The 16,091-nt window shown below is 37.1% G+C and overlaps 1 protein-coding gene across 2 annotated transcripts in view; it reads left to right on the forward strand.

Moving 5' to 3' along the window:
• Positions 1-500: 500 nt before the first annotated feature.
• LOC141377771 (uncharacterized) overlaps positions 501-16,091 on the forward strand; it is a 48,735-nt gene continuing 33,144 nt past the window's right edge. For both annotated transcript variants that reach the window (XM_073923406.1, XM_073923405.1), the window contains exon 1: positions 501-682. The gene's annotated coding sequence lies outside the window, so the exon portion shown is untranslated. The remainder of the gene's footprint in view (positions 683-16,091) is intronic.

The following is a 16,091-nucleotide window of genomic DNA, read 5'->3' on the forward strand; positions in this document are numbered from 1 at the left end:
AACATGCTCACATTATTTTTCCGCTCTGAAATCTCCAAACTCGTTCTTTCTAATCAACCTACCACTTATCCACTCGATTTCTTCTCACCCCCTTTCAAGCTGTTTCTCCTTCACTTACTCATGCTGTATCATCAACACATCCCTTCACACTGGTAAATAACTGACAGTTCTTCAGCAGGTTTGGAAAACCCTAAGAAACTTACTGTAAATTTACCACTTTTAGAATACGACAAACTGATATCCCATTTTTCCTTAATTTTTAAAACATTTTAGTGACTTGCGTTCAACATTTGACGTTCTTAAATACAGCAACCTCTTGGACAGCAATGAGCCTGGCTTAAAAAGTAACCATTTAACAGAAACTGAAAATGTCAATCACAAGCAGGCTACTGTTTCTGGAATTAATGTTTTGTTCCTGAATGAATCAGTATATTCATTCAACAAACCAGTTAAATAAATGATTTAGTGACTTGAAACAAGTGATGTGCTTTGAAGTACTCACTTAAATAATGTTTTGCAAAGATATCATTTAACACAGACTCTTTCTGAAAACGTACCCCTGTATACATTTCTGCAAATTGCAAATTTTATAGCCAGAGCTACGTATGGCTGCATTTCGTCTTTAAAGCGAGCGATAAAGGAATGGGGTTCGAGTGTGTTGAAGAATGGTTCCAGAAAGCAGGTAAGACAAAAACAAAAGCCAAAAAATTAAATAAACAAGTAAATAACAATAGGAGTAAAGTTAATTGTTTTTTCTGTGCACCGCGATTCAGATGGGGACAATTCGTTATAGATCATAACCGGTTTATTACTTACTGACGTAATTCATTCTCTTTGCGCGATGTTGTAGCAGAATACTTTGGCGAAGGAGGCAAGGGCAACTAAATTAATGAGGGGTGAAATCACCCATCTGTAGCAGACTGCGGAGATATGACTGAGACCTCTCTCTCACGCGCTCTGGTTGTCACATGCATTCGTTCTCTCTCCTTTGGTGCGCTTTCGGTGTCACGCGCATTTGCTCTCTCCTTTTCCGCGCTCTCTGTCAGTGATGGTGTTGCGTGTTTCAGTTTCTCGCATTCGTCAGAAGTTAACCCCCAAATTGAATAAAAGGTAATAAAAACATTCAATTCTTCAACAGTCATGTTCATGTTGTGAAAAACATTTTGTCAAAATGTCCATTGTTGATTATACTAGACTTCTGTTTTCAATAGCGATTAGCGAAGAATTCCTCAGCTATACATGGGTATTATTATTAACCAGAAGTTGAGTGTAGATAGTTTAAATTTAGAAAATGCATTCTTGAATTTACAGTCAGCAAGTACCAGAGAAATGATGTAACACATTGATCAAATTAAGTTTTCAGTCATGCTTATGTAAAAGTCATATTCAACTCATTTAGTTTTGTCTTCTTTCATTTGTGTTTTCAGTTGTGACATGAAGCATGAGTCTTCAAGCACATTTATTTACAACTCGTTTTTAAACAGTAACTAATTTCTGAAAACTACTTTTTTATCTTTTCCATATTGACAGTCAGTGAATAATATTTTACTAGTTATTTTGCAAGATGTCCCATTAAGTATTCTATCGTCTTTGATTCAGATTAAAGTGTCAATTAACATAACTTAACGAAGTTATGTTTACTAGGAATGTTGATAGTCAAGTTATTGTACAACTAGTTTGTTGTGTAGACAAAAAGTATATAGTAAATATTTCTTAAGCAGGCTAATAATACTGACCTTAAATAGTTTTTTTTTTTTTTTGTGTAACATTAAATACTGTTTTTATTCAATACAAACTGTAAGAAATAAGACTTATTATGACTCCAGAAGAATTGTTTTTGTTCATCGTCAATGCACCTTGATGCACCGACATATCGTATTGAACCGAATCGATGGCATGATAATCGTAACTGAACCGAACCGTGAGACCAGTGTAGGTTCACACCCCTAAACAACAGGGTGAGCATATGGTAAAATCTGAAAATGTGGTAAAAATCAGGTAGCTTCAAAGGATTGCTTTTAAAAACACTGTCAGTTGGGTTTAGGGAAGTGGGTAGTCAATCAGTGCTTTTGAAAATACTATCGGTTTGGCTTAAAGATAATTAAGGGAGGGTGGGTCAGTCAATCGGTCCGTTGACAGCGGCCTAGGGTGTATTTATGCGAGAAGAACAGGAGTGAATGGCACTCATGAGAAAATTGAGATCTCAAAAAGCATAAACAATGGCCTCAGTCAGATTCACGAAAACAAAAACTGAAAAAAAAAAAAGTCCTGTGACGTATTTGGCGCCCTCCAGAAATGTATATAAGGATACGTTTTCATAATGAGCCAGGGTTGGTTCATTATGTTTCCTTATTTGTTTTTGGTTAGAATAAGTAGGTAGGACTTAAAGCATGGGGAAATTCTATGTACAATATTAAATTCCAACACAATCTCACGGCCATTCTTAACTTTTTCATTTAGTGGCTAATTTGTATTAATTCATATGATCTAATTTGTACATTTTAGTATGATTTGCTTATCCCCCAATAACGGTTGGGTTTAGGTGCCACACCTCCTTTTTAAAATCGTTTAATTTCGTATGACTGAACTTATATGAATTCGTACGAATTAGCCACAAAACTGGCAAAACGTAAAATACTTATGTTTTCTCGTGAGATCAGGCTATAAATTCAGACAAATGGTGTAACCAGGGTAGGGTGGGTAAACCAGAAGAACAAACAATGCTTTAATTAAAGCTGAATGCCATTTCTAACTTTTCATTCTAAACATTACGAACGACACAAGGACCAGAAGACTTGAAAGGTGAACTAATTATCATGGCTCCAATCGACTCTGGACATTGGTTAAGATTATATTTGACTGTCAGTGAAACTTGAACGAACACTGACATTTGAAGACATGAAGAGGTGAGCTGAGCAAAAAGATAAAAATACCTTCATATACAAAAGAGCAGGTAAACATTGAATTATTATTTTCTTCTTATAGTTTTCTATTTATGACTTATTTGTCATGCGATCAACCTTTTGGGCTAGTTGTAGATATGTTTGGAAGCAATTTGTAACATTTTAATAATATTTAGGCAAATTGAACCAAATGATCGAAATGACTCAAAAAAAGATTCGTTTATCTCAATGAACGAGACTCAAAGATCCGAGTCAGTAAAATTATCCGAACTTCCCATCACTACTCAAGAACCAGGGAGCTTTACAGATCCTCTACTTAATGGATGTTTTTGTTTTACGTCATTCTTGAACATCTTTAATTACCAGTAAAACATTTTAAGGTTTGTATATTATTAGTTTCTTTTTATGCTTTATTTATTTCTAAATTAATCAGTTTTATTGCCAAGTATGCACACAAGGAATTTGTATTGGCTACAGAAACTTCCAGTGTACATAAAGTGACAACACAAAATAAATATGAAAAAGAGATAAACATTAAACAGAAATGCAGTTAGTCAAGAAAACTGGATGTTGAATTATATGTACAGATTTGTTATACATGTACAGGGTAAAGGGGGCTGTGTACAAATGCGAATGTAGAAAGTATTGCATTGCATATTGATATAAGGTGCTGGTAACACTTTATAATAACTACAAAATATGAATCATTTATTAAGCATTAGCAAATAGTGAATTCCTTATCTGTTAAGCATTAACTCTACATTATTAAACGTTAGTAAGCAGTTTATAATTGCAGCTATTAATGCTGTATTCTTGACTTATAACCACATGTACAATGTGCTTAATAATTGTGCTTTCATACTTTGTTATTGATTTATTTTTCATTACTAAATAAAGTATTGCATTATTTACAAACCAGTTATTTAAGCATAGTTGGTGGTTTCTTAAGATCATTCAGAATGAGTTAGTAAATGATTAATAAACTATTGAAATCAACATTTATTCATCTTATTATTCAGGCTTATATTTATAGTTAACTAATGTTTTAATAAATGCTTTATTAACTCAACTTCATCCAGTTTTGTGACCTAATCTAAAGTGAGGACTATTCTTGCTTAATAAATGCCTTATAAATGACTATTAAAGAGTCAGTTAAATTCTAAAAACGAAAGAAGTACATAAACAACATTATTGATTTCTATTCATTTGAAGATACACAAATCAAACTGTATCAAATGAAAAGTAAATCTGTGCAACCTGATCTAAAATAAAATAACTGTACAGTTTAAACATTGCATCTTTTTATATTGTTAAATTATTATATTGTTGTTGTTTTATACAATTTTATGTCATATTTTGACACTCCTGTTATTCAGCAAAGTTTAATATTTACAATAATTTGACTTTTTAGATAAGATTGCAATAAATATTGTTCTTTTGATATCAAACCTTTAATTATCATTTATAAGGGATTTATAAAGCATAAATAGATTAGGTCACAAAACTGCATGAAGTTGAGTTAATAAAGCATTTGTTAACATACATAGTAACCATTAACATAGGCCTGAATAATAAGATATATAAACCTTGATTTCAATAGTTTATTAATCATTTACTAACTCATTCTGAATTATGTTAAAAACCTCCAACTACTCTTAAGTACAACTGGTTTGTAAATAATGCAATACTTCATTTAGTAATGTAAAATAAATCATTAACAAAGTATGAAAGTACAATTATTAAGCACATTATACAAGTGGTTGTTAGTCAAGAATACAGCGTTTGTAGCTGCATTTGTAAACTGCTTACTAATGTTTATTAATGTAGAGTTAATGCTTAACAAATAATGAATTCACTAGATGCTAATGCTTAATAAATGGTTTATAGTGTGTAGTTATTATAAAGTGTTACCGGTGGTACTTTGTACAAGTGTGTATGAGAAAATATAGGAGATATTTATTGCACAGTTGGGTGGATATTTAACTGGAGGAAAATAAACTTTTTTGTGTGTCTGGCTGTTTTTGTTCTTGGTGCTCTGAAGCGCAGACCAGACAGTAACAGTTGGAACAGGTAGTGTGCTGGATGCGATTCGTCCAGAGTGATTTTGCAAGCCCTTTTACTCACTTTGGAAGAGTTCAGTTCTTGAAGTGTAGTGCCAGTGATACGTTCAGCAGTACGGACTATTCGCTGTAGTCTACAGAGGTTGGTTTTGACAACTAAGCCGAACCAGATGGTGATTGAAAATGCAGAGGATGGATTGGATGACAGCTGGGTAGAACTGTACGAGCAGCTCCTGTAGCAGGTTCGGTGATGACAAAGGAAGTACAGTCTCTGCTGGGCTTTCTTCACAATAGAGTCTATGTGAATGTCCCAATTCAAATCCCGAGAGATGGTGGTACCCAGGAACCTAAATGATTCAACTGCAGCCACAGTGATGTTCAAGATGATGGGTGGGGGAATTGCACGGGGGTTTCTCCTAAAGTCCACTATTATCTCCACTGTTTTGAGCGTGTTCAGCTTCAGGTTTTTGTAACTGCACCATAACGCCGGCTGCTCAACCTCCTGTCTGTATGTAGACTCATCGTCATTCCGGATGAGGCCAATAACAGTAGTGTCGTCTGCAAACTTAATGAGTTTGATGGAGGGGTATTTTGTGGTGCAGTCATTGGTATACAGGGAGAACAGCAGTGGGGAGAGAACACATTCCTGGGGGGCACCAGTGCTGATGGTGTGGCTGCTTGATGTGATTTTGCCCATTCTGACTAGCTGTTGTCTGTCTTGCAGAAAGCTGGTGATCCATTATCAGACAGAGCTAGGAACAGAGAGCTGGGTCAGTTTGTTCTCGAGCAGTGCTGGGACGATGGTGTTAAAGGCAGAACTAAAGTCCACAAACAGATTCCTTGCGTCGTTCCCTGGTTTGTCCAGATGTTGTAGGGTATAATGCAGTCCCATGTTGACTGCATCATCCACAGACCGGTTTGCTTTATAGGTAAACTGTAGGGGGTCCAGCAGAGGTCCAGTGATGTCCTTCTGATATACTAGCACCAGTCTTTCAAATGACTTCATGGCCACAGATGTTATAGCAACAGGTCTGTAGTCATTGAGTCCTGTGGTCTTTGGGTTCTTCAAGATTGGAATGAGTGAAGCGCTTAAAGCAGGATGGAACTTTGCGCTGTTCCAGTGATCTGTTGAAGATTTGTGAAAAAATGGGAGCCAGCTGGTCAGTGCAGGTTCTAAGACAGGCTGGTGAAACACAATCTGGGCCTGGTGCTTTCCTTTTCTTCTGTTAACTGAAGATCTGATGCACATTATCCTTACTGATCTAAATTGCAGGGGGCGAGAGGAAGATGGCTGGAGGTGTTGATGGCTGTGTAGGGAGATGGTCCATGATGTTACAGTCTCTGTGAGCTCGTCTAGTTCTTTGGCTGCAGCTTCAAAAACACTCCAGTCAGTGCATTAAAAATAGGCTTGTAAGACCTGCTCTGTCTCCTTGGTCCATCTTTACATTTACATTTACATTTAGTCATTTAGCAGATGCTTTTATCCAAAGCAACTTACAAATGAGGACAAGGAAGCAATTTACACAACTAAGAGCAACAATGAATAAGTGCTATAGGCAAGTTTCAGGTCTGTAAAGTCTAAGAAGGGAAGTATTAGTATTTTTTTTTTTTTTTTTGGGTACAGTTAGTGTGATATTCAGAGAGGCAATTGCAGATTAGGAAGTGAAGTGGAGACTAAATAGTTGAGTTTTTAGTCGTTTCTTGAAAATAGCGAGTGACTCTGCTGTTCGGATGCAGTTAGGGAGTTCATTCCACCAACTGGGCAGATTGAGCGTGAGCGAAAGTGATTTCTTCCCTCTTTGGGATGGAACCACGAGGCGACGTTCATTCACAGAACGCAAGTTTCTGGAGGGCACATAGATCTGCAGAAGTGAGAGCAGATAAGAAGGAGCAAGGCCAGAAGTCACTTTGTAGGCAAACATCAAAGCTTTGAATTTGATGCGAGCAGCAACTGGCAGCCAGTGCAAACGGACTAGCAGCGGAGTGACATGTGCTCATTTAGGTTCATTGAAGACCACTTGTGCTGCTGCGTTCTGGAGCAGTTAAAGAGGCTTGACAGAGTTAGCTAGAAGCCCAGCTCGTAGAGAGTTGCAGTAATCCAGTTTGGAGAGAACAAGAGCTTGAACAAGGAGTTGGGCTGCATGTTCAGATAAGAAGGGTCGGATCTTTCTGATGTTATAGAGTGCGAATCTGCACGATCGAGCAGTTCTAGAAATGTGGTCAGAGAAGTTTAGTTGGTCATCAATCGTTACTCCAAGGATTTTCACCATTTTGGATGCAGTAATGGTTGCCCCATCCATTTGGATTGAAAAGTTATGGTGTAGAGTCGGGTTGGCAGAAACTACAAGCATTTTCGTTTTTGCGAGGTTCAGCTGAAGATGATGATCTTTCATCCAGTGTGAAATATCCAACAGGCAGGCTGAGATGCAAGCTGGAACCAAGGGATCATCAGGATAAAAAGAGAGGTATAGCTGGGTATCATCAGCATAGCAGTGGTAGGAGAATCCATGTCTCTGGATGACTGGTCCTAGAGATGATGTGTAGATGGAGAAGAGAAGTGGCCCAAGAACAGAGCCTTGAGGTACCCCAGTGTTTAGATGCTGTAGGTTGGACACCTCTCCCCTCCAAGAAACCCTGAATTACCTGTCATAGAGGTAAGATCTGAACCATTGTATAACAGTGCCCGCAACGCCCAGTGGCTCGAGCGTAGATAGCAGGATCTGGTGGTTGACAGTGTCAAAAGCAGCTAAATGAGGCAAAATGAGGACTGATGATTTAGAGTCTGCTTTAACCAAGATCAGGGCAGTCTCAGTTGAGTGGCCTTTCTTAAAGCCGGATTGCTTGTTGTCCATGAGATTGTTTTGAGTAAGAAAGTCCAGGACTTGATTGAACACTACTTTCTCCAGAATCTTGGCCATGAATGGAAGCAGGGATACTGGTCTGTAGTCTTCAAGTAGCGTATGGTCCAGGTTGGGTTTCTTTAGCAGTGGGGTTACCCTAGCCTGCTAAAATGAAGTGGGGAATAAACCAGAGTCAAGAGATGTGTTGATTATGTGAGTCAGTGTTGGTATGACTGCAGGAGAGATGGCTTGCAAGAGATGAGAGGGAATGGGATCGAGTGGACAGGTGGTTGCATGGCTAGATAGCACGAGTTTGGACACCTCCGACTCAGAGAGCTGAGAAAAAGAGGTGAGTGTGTGTGGTGTTGGTGGTGTATCTTGCGTGTTTGTTGTAGGTGCAGCAAATTGAGCACTGATTTTTGCAGTTTTGGTGCAAAAGAATGTAGCAAAGTCATCAGTAGTAAGTGTGGAGGATGCGGGTGGAGGAGGAGGATAGAGAAGGGAGGAAAATGTTTTAAAAAGTAGGCGAGGATTAGTGGCATTGTTGATTTTCAGACGGTAATATGTCTGCTTTGCAGAAGTAACCTCAGCTGAGAAAGAGGACAGAAGAGTTTGGTATGTTAAGAGCTGTGCAGGATTTTTAGTTTTCCGCCAAATTCTCTCTGCAGCCCGAAGTTTTGAGCGATGCTCACGGAGAGCATCCGAGAGCCAGGGTGCAGGAGGACTGGCACGGGCTGGCCTGGATGCAAGAGGACATAATCGGTCTAAACATGATGCTAGTGTGGAGCAGAGTGTATCAGTGGCATTGTTCGAATCAAGTGCAGAGAGTTTGCAAGATGGAGGAAGAGAGTCTGAAACAATGGTGGATAGTCTATTGGGTGAGAGATCGTAGGTTTCTGCGAAAGGTAACCAGTGTTGGCGTGTGTGGCGGCTCAGGAGTAATGTGGATGTTGAGAGACAGAAGGAAATAATCCGATATTTGTAGTGGAGTTACTATTGTTTGATCAGCGAAGCAGTGTCATGTGTAAATAAGGTCTAGCTGATTACCTGATTTGTGGGTAGCAGAAGTAGGTGCTCTTTTTAGGACAAAAGAGGCAAGCAGAGTCTGAAAGTCTGCAGCTTGCGGTTTCTCAACGTAAATGTTGAAGTCACCTAGCACCAACAAGGGAGTGTCAAAATTAGAAAAAGATGAGAGAAGAACATCCAGTTCCTCTAAGAAGTGACCTAATTTACCTGGTGGGCGGTAGATGACAACCACATTTATGTAGAAGGGGTGGATAATGGTGACTGCATGGAATTCAAAGGAGCTGATTGTTGGCAGGGACGGTCTCTGAGTGAATTTCCATTCTTTGGAAATTAGTAGTCCAGTCCTACCCCCTCTCCCTGTCTGACGAGGAGTGTGGGAAAAAGAGAAATTAGCAGAAAGAGTAGCATGTGTAGCAGTGTCCTCCGGCCTCAACCAGGTCTCAGTTAGAGCCATGAGATTATAGTCAGAATATGTAGCTATGGAGGTAATAAAATCTGCCTTGTTAACAGCTGATTGACATTTCCAGAGGCCCACGGAGAGAGAGAGTTGGGAAATAGCAGATACATGTATTGAACGAAGGTTGTGAGGATTACGCCTGCAGCGTACCTCCCGTGTTTTGCGAGTGTTAGTAAAAACAGGAATTAGAAAACACATAATAGAAGTGCACTGACAACAAAAAATAAGTGTAAAGATAGAGTAAAACAAGAAAGTAAAGTACTCAAGTGCTTTGTCGGTGTCTTTGCTCGGTGGAGTCGCGCAGGTAGAGTCGATGGCGAAGGTAGAGTCGATGGTCTTTACACTCGTCGGTCTTAGTCGCGCAGGTAGAGTCGATGGGGAAGGTAGAGTCGATGGTCTTTACCATCTCTTAACAGTCCTTAATACTGGGTTAGTAGCTTTAAGTTTTTGCCTTTAAGTTGGTATAACATGAACCAGGCAGTGGTCGTAGAGTCCTAGAGCTGCTCTGGCAACAGAGCGATATGCATCCTTTATTGTGGTGTAGCAATGGTCCAAAATGTTATTGTCTCTGGTGGGGCATGTAATGTGCTGTTTGAGTTTAGGTAGCTCATGTGTGAGTTTTGCCTGATTAAAGTCACCAAGAACGATAAAAGCAGAATCCGGGTGTTGTTGTTCTGTCTCTGTGATCAGGTCAGCCAGCTGCTGCAGCGAAGTACTCACATGTGCTTGCGGTGGAATGTAAACAGACGAGAATGAACGAGGAAAACTCTCTTGGTAAATAAAACGGCTTGTACAACTGAAAGTCCGGTAGGTGTAATGTGATGTCCGGCATGGCTTCGTTTAGCCAGGTTTCCATAAAACACAGGGCAGCAGAGTTGTTGAATTTCTTGTTTTTGTGTGTGAGCAGAGGTAGTTTGTCCATTTTGTTAGGAAGAGAGCGGAGCTTCTCCAGATGGATGCTGGCGAGCGCCGTTCTGAAGCCGCGCTATCTCAGCCTGACGAGCATGTCGGCTCGCTTTCCACGCTTGCGCGTCTTGTAGCGTTTCCACAGTGCAGCTTCTCCGCCGACGACAATGTTCCGCAAAACGCCAGAGAAATCAAAATCCGGTTCTTTATTAGGTGGTGTGCACTGCCGAATGTTCAGCAGCTTGTCCCAGGTGTAACTGATTGTGATTGACAAACATAAAACAGGACAGACTAACAAAAACAGTGCAAACACTGGCGAGCTCCACACCGAGGTGGCTTTCAGCGGCGCCATCTTGATGAGGCTTGAAAATTGTAGTCCCTCCTTAGTTTTGTATACAATTTCCATGAATATTTCTTGTGTATGCCATGTATTTATTTTTTTCTTTTTAATTCTGATCAGGGATCCGTTCTTCAATCAATACTATAGGGCAGTATGATGACAACAGCTTTTGTTAGACATATAGTGAACAAGTAAAGGTTTTTTTCCATGCAGTTCTTTGCACAACACCAAATACCACAAAACAACTTACCCTTCATGTCTTGTTCGGGTCAAATCTGACTGATTTACTATCTAAAACACTTATAAATAGTGTGTTTTACATCTGATTGTCTCAAGGCCTTATGATGTCTTCAACACTGTGCACTTGAACATATAAAAGTAATGATTACCTATTTCATTCAGTTTTGATTGTATTAGGCCCAATACCAATTCTACCACTTAGCCCTTCCCCTTACCCCTCGTTTTGCGTGAGCCCGTGAAGGGGTAGTGGTGTCCCAATTCTTTTTCTCTTGAAGGTGTAGGGCTAAGGGCAAGGGGTATCACCCCTTCAAACAAAGATTTTTCTAGACAACACTCCAAACCAAGGGGTTCGAAAAATTTCCCAGAATTCACCAGCCACAGCTGCACCAGGAAGTAAGAAGATCCGCAAATTAGTATTTTTTGTCATTATTACGCATTTTTACAACAAACAAACACATTTTAATATATTCATAACCGCGTTCGTGTTTTACTGTCATGCTTTAAAAAAAAAATGCTAAAACAAAAAACGCTAAATTTTGCAATCTATTCGTGATCTATAATGCCCATTAATAACTTCTTTACAGCAGTCCCCCTATATTCTGTCATTCGATGACAATGGAATACCCTGTCAGAAAAGTCTAGTGGCTGGGAATAGGCTTTTTACAGTGTCTGCTTTAATGTCAATGTTGTTTTTGGTTTGTTTATATAGATTAATATGGCCACTGTGTTAAATGAAGAGTATGATCTTATTGCCACATTAGAATGTTATGATAACATAATACATGCCTTTAGTCATTTACTGAAGATTAATACCAAAACATAGCACAACTGGATTCACTGCAGAGTTGCCATCATCTGGATCTCTTGTTAAGCAAGAGATGATGATGACGTATGATGGCGTGTGCAGGTGGTGTAGTGCTGTCCAAATTCTTAGGGGTAAATTTTGAAGCCCTTTCCCTTAAACCTCAGTTGTAAGGGCCAAGGGGAAGGGGTAGAGGTACAAAAATAGAAATGGGATTGGGCCTTAATCAACCTTGTTACACCTGTGGTCTTCATGGTCAAAAGTGACATGGGAGATGAATAAGTATCAAGACTATTTTCATCCATCAGTCAGAAAACATCCCCATACACACAACCCCAACTCACTCACTCACTTTAGACTGAACAATATCTTTTGCAAGTACACATCTCTTTTCCATGCTTATGTGCCAATATTATAAGTTAAGTGGCTAATTCATATGAGTTCAGTTGTAAGAAAGTGTTAAATTTTTAAAAGGAGGCGTAGGACCCAACCCCACCCCTAAACCCAACTGTCATTGGGATAAGCAAATCATACTAAACTGTATGAATGAGATTGTACGAATTCATGCAGTTTAGCCACTAAATCAATTATCTATGAATTACCATGAGATAGGGTTGGATTCCCCAGTGTGAATCAACTTCTTGATAAAACAATGTTTTCGATGTCCATACCCTCAGTTACTATTCACTACATTACTAGACTAAATGTAGTCCAATTAAAGGACTGAATGAAAATTTGAGCACTCAATACACAGGAAAGTATACCATTTTGTTTGTGCTATGCTGGTTGATATATTATTCAGATGAACTAAAATTGTAATTTATTTGCTCAGACCCTGAGGTTATTTTAGCGAGCTGTCTATTAGTAATGAAAAAGTATTTTGATTTTTGTCATCTATTGTTAATTTTGTTATACATTTTTAGTGCCTATTTTTATTTTCACTGCAGTTAATTTATGTCTAATTCTATAAATTCATGGTAAACATTATTTTGAGACATTGTTTACAGCTAAAGAATGTTGAATAAAAATCTGGTGCATGTTGAATTTTTTATTTTATTTTTTTTGTGCTATATAAGAGCAGTTAAAACAGACCAGTCAATTTTGACCAGGAACACTAGAGTAAGGGGCAGGATGTGAACACGACACAAGGATTAAGTGTCTATAATTTGTAATCTAATACATTTGCTTCCCCTTTTTATCTCTTCATGGACAACTTTCCTGGTGTGGTCAGTTTGCTCATTTTGTACAGTGTTGTATTTGTTAACTTGGGTTTAAGTCGGGTCAAGTGTGCTTCCACAAAAGATGTAAAACTACATGCAAATGCACATGCAGCACACTTCATGCAGTGTACTTTACTCTTACGTTTGCCTTTGAAAACACTATTGGTTTGATTTATCAAGAGGTTGAAGTCAGCAGTTCGCTGGTCTAAAGGATCTCTAAAATCATGCCTGGCTTCTGCACGTGTAAAGAACAACAACTTACAACAAAATGTACCCTAAATAACTTATTTTAGACTCACAAAAATGCAGACAGCAACCTCTCGTGGCTTGCCATCTGAAATGTGCAACAAAATGCACCAGGAGCAGACTATTTTACATTATGCAAAGATGTAGATGAGTCAATATCCAATGAACCTGGGTTGGAATTAAAACATTACAACAAGATCTACTGATAACTTGCAGCATTGAAAAGTCATGTTATATTTTCATTGCTAAAAAGGTTTGCTTTGGTGCTCGACACTAGAAGTTTAATTGCTAATCAGAAGCAGAAATGACAACTTGCATATAAAAAAAGGCTGAACAGGGACATTATGTGAAAACACATCAATTGGAAAACCAGCTACATGTGCTTTTCAGTCAGAGTGCATCATTCGCAAGGTTGTTTATTTAAAGAGCTTGTGAATGAGACACTGGGTGATTTGTTCCTTCGATTACTTGATCCAACTTGTCATTACCACCATTGCGCTGTTGCCAAGTTTCACAGCCAATTGCAGCATGTCTACTCTCAGGGATAGCAATTTTCTTCCGAACAGTAATAGGATCAGGGCCTCAATGCCACTTCCACATGATTGATGAGAGATTAAAAGGATTATTGAGGTTGAAGGCACTTTTAGCACCCTACCGGGCTCCAATTTCCAGCATTGAGGTGCCACCATGCAGATGGGGGTCTCACTGGAACTCAAGGAGATTGTAAAACCAACGTTTTTGATGTGAGCAGCAGGTGGATTTCAAATAGGAGCCAGAAAGCAATCATCTAAAAGTCAAAATCAAATCAAAGGAAAACAGAATTGTTAAACTGGTCAGATTAACTCTTTACTGGGCACAGCTAAAAGTGGAAAAACAATTTCTTTGCAATTTGCAGTTCAGTTTGCTCGTATAATAATAGAAAACAATGTCTTTGCAGTTTGCAGTTTCAAATAAAGGAATTTATTTATCGGATGATGAGAATGATTACAATGATGATGATTATTTTATTATTATTATTATTATTATTGTTTAAATATTACTATATTTATTTACGACTCTACCAAATGTTTAGGAGGTCAACTATTTAACAATTAAGTTTTTTTCATAATTCAGTTTTCTTTTGAAATGCTTATAGTATATATATATATATATATATATATATATATATATATATATATATATATATATATATATATATATATATATTATTAATAATAATACAAAAAAAACAATCATCATCATTAGTAAGACATCTTAAACTTTATTACATTACAAAAAAATAAGAGGTTTCACTATACGTCTTGCAATCTGATGCAGTCTTGTAAAGCACAGTGATAACTAACACATTTTGTGGTAAGCAGTGAGTACGAATTGGATATAATGACACACAATTTGCTCCTCTCATTGACTTAGAGGGTTGTTAAAGGGTTAACTAAGTTTTGGGGAAACAAAACAAAGAAAATAATAAATCATTCTCATTCCGTATATTCTGTTTATGATTAATGAAATATTATCTTGCACAGCTATTTTGCTCATAAAAATGTACTAATTTACATCTTTATCAGGAATTTGTCACACCATTTAATTTGAGACAAACAAAAACAAGTCTGGAAGAGACGGAAATACAGCCTGTTTAGCTTTTTGCTTGGGTTTCAGTCAGCCAAAGTTGAAAATGTATTCTTCTAGAACAAATGGTTTAGCAGAGATTACTGCTTTAGTAATATGTTCACTCTTGGGTGCTATTTTTAAAAGATCAAATCCATGTGTTTTTTTATGCTCAAGAAATGTATGGTAATTAAAAAAAGGAACGACAGAAAAAAAGACATTCATATATTCATATTTTTAGCAATGGTGCATTTAATTCATCATATGTAACAAAGGACAATAAAGACATTCACAATGTAAAATAAAATATAATTGCCACATTGGTTAAGTACCAATTTCTATGATTAACTACTGGCTTTTTACATGCATATTATTAAGATATTGGGTGTTATATTAGTGTTTATAAAGTATGATCATATCCCACCCTAATCATACTCAATACTACCCTAATCATACTCCCTAAACCCAATTACTACCTTAATAACAATGAATATGCAGATAAACAGCAGTTTATTCAACTAAAAGGTTTAGTTAATGATTTATTAACAATGATAAATGTACCATAGAAGTGTGACCATAATATTTTTATTCAATAAGAAAAAAGGAGAAAAAACAAACATTAATTGCTAACACTGTACAATAAAGTTCCATTAATTAATTTTAGTCAATGAATTAGCTGATATGGACAAACAATAAGGCATTTATTACAGTAACTATTCATCTTTATTAATGTTAGTTAATGCAAACAAAGCTGTGCATTGTTAATTCTCTTAAACAGCATTAACTAATTGTAACAGGCACAACTTTAGATTTTAACATTGCAAATGTTTAACTTTATTTAACAAATGCTGTAAAAGATTTATTTATTTTTTGCTGTAAATTGATTTTTTTATTTTTAAGAAAAAAAATATATATATTTTTAAACATTTCCCAAATTATGTGTAACAGAGCAAGGACATTTTACAATATGTCTGATAATATGTTTTGTTCTGGAGAAATTCTTATTTGTTTTATTTTGGCTAGAATAAAAGCAGTTTAAATTTTTTTAAACACCATTTTAGGAGAAAAATTATTTGCCCCTTGTAGCCATATTTTTTCCCCCCGATAATCTACAGAACAAATCACTGTTATAAAATATCTTGTCTAATTAACCTAATGAGCCTTAGCTAATTAAGACTTTAAATGTTACTTTAAGCTGTAAAAAAAATGTCTAGAAAAATATCTAGTAAAATACAATTTACTGTCATGGCAAAGATAAAATAAACCAGTTATTAGAAATGAGTTATTAAAACTATGATTAGATATGTGTTGAAAAAATCTTCTCTTCATTAAACAGAAATTGGGGAAAAAAATAAACAAACAATCTAATAATTCTAATAATTTATAATTATATATATATATATTTTAATCACTGGCCACTGTGGCTAGTAGTTTTCCAATGTTACT

Source organism: Danio rerio, chromosome 15, assembly GCF_049306965.1.
Source record: "Danio rerio strain Tuebingen ecotype United States chromosome 15, GRCz12tu, whole genome shotgun sequence".
Taxonomy (NCBI): domain Eukaryota; kingdom Metazoa; phylum Chordata; class Actinopteri; order Cypriniformes; family Danionidae; genus Danio; species Danio rerio.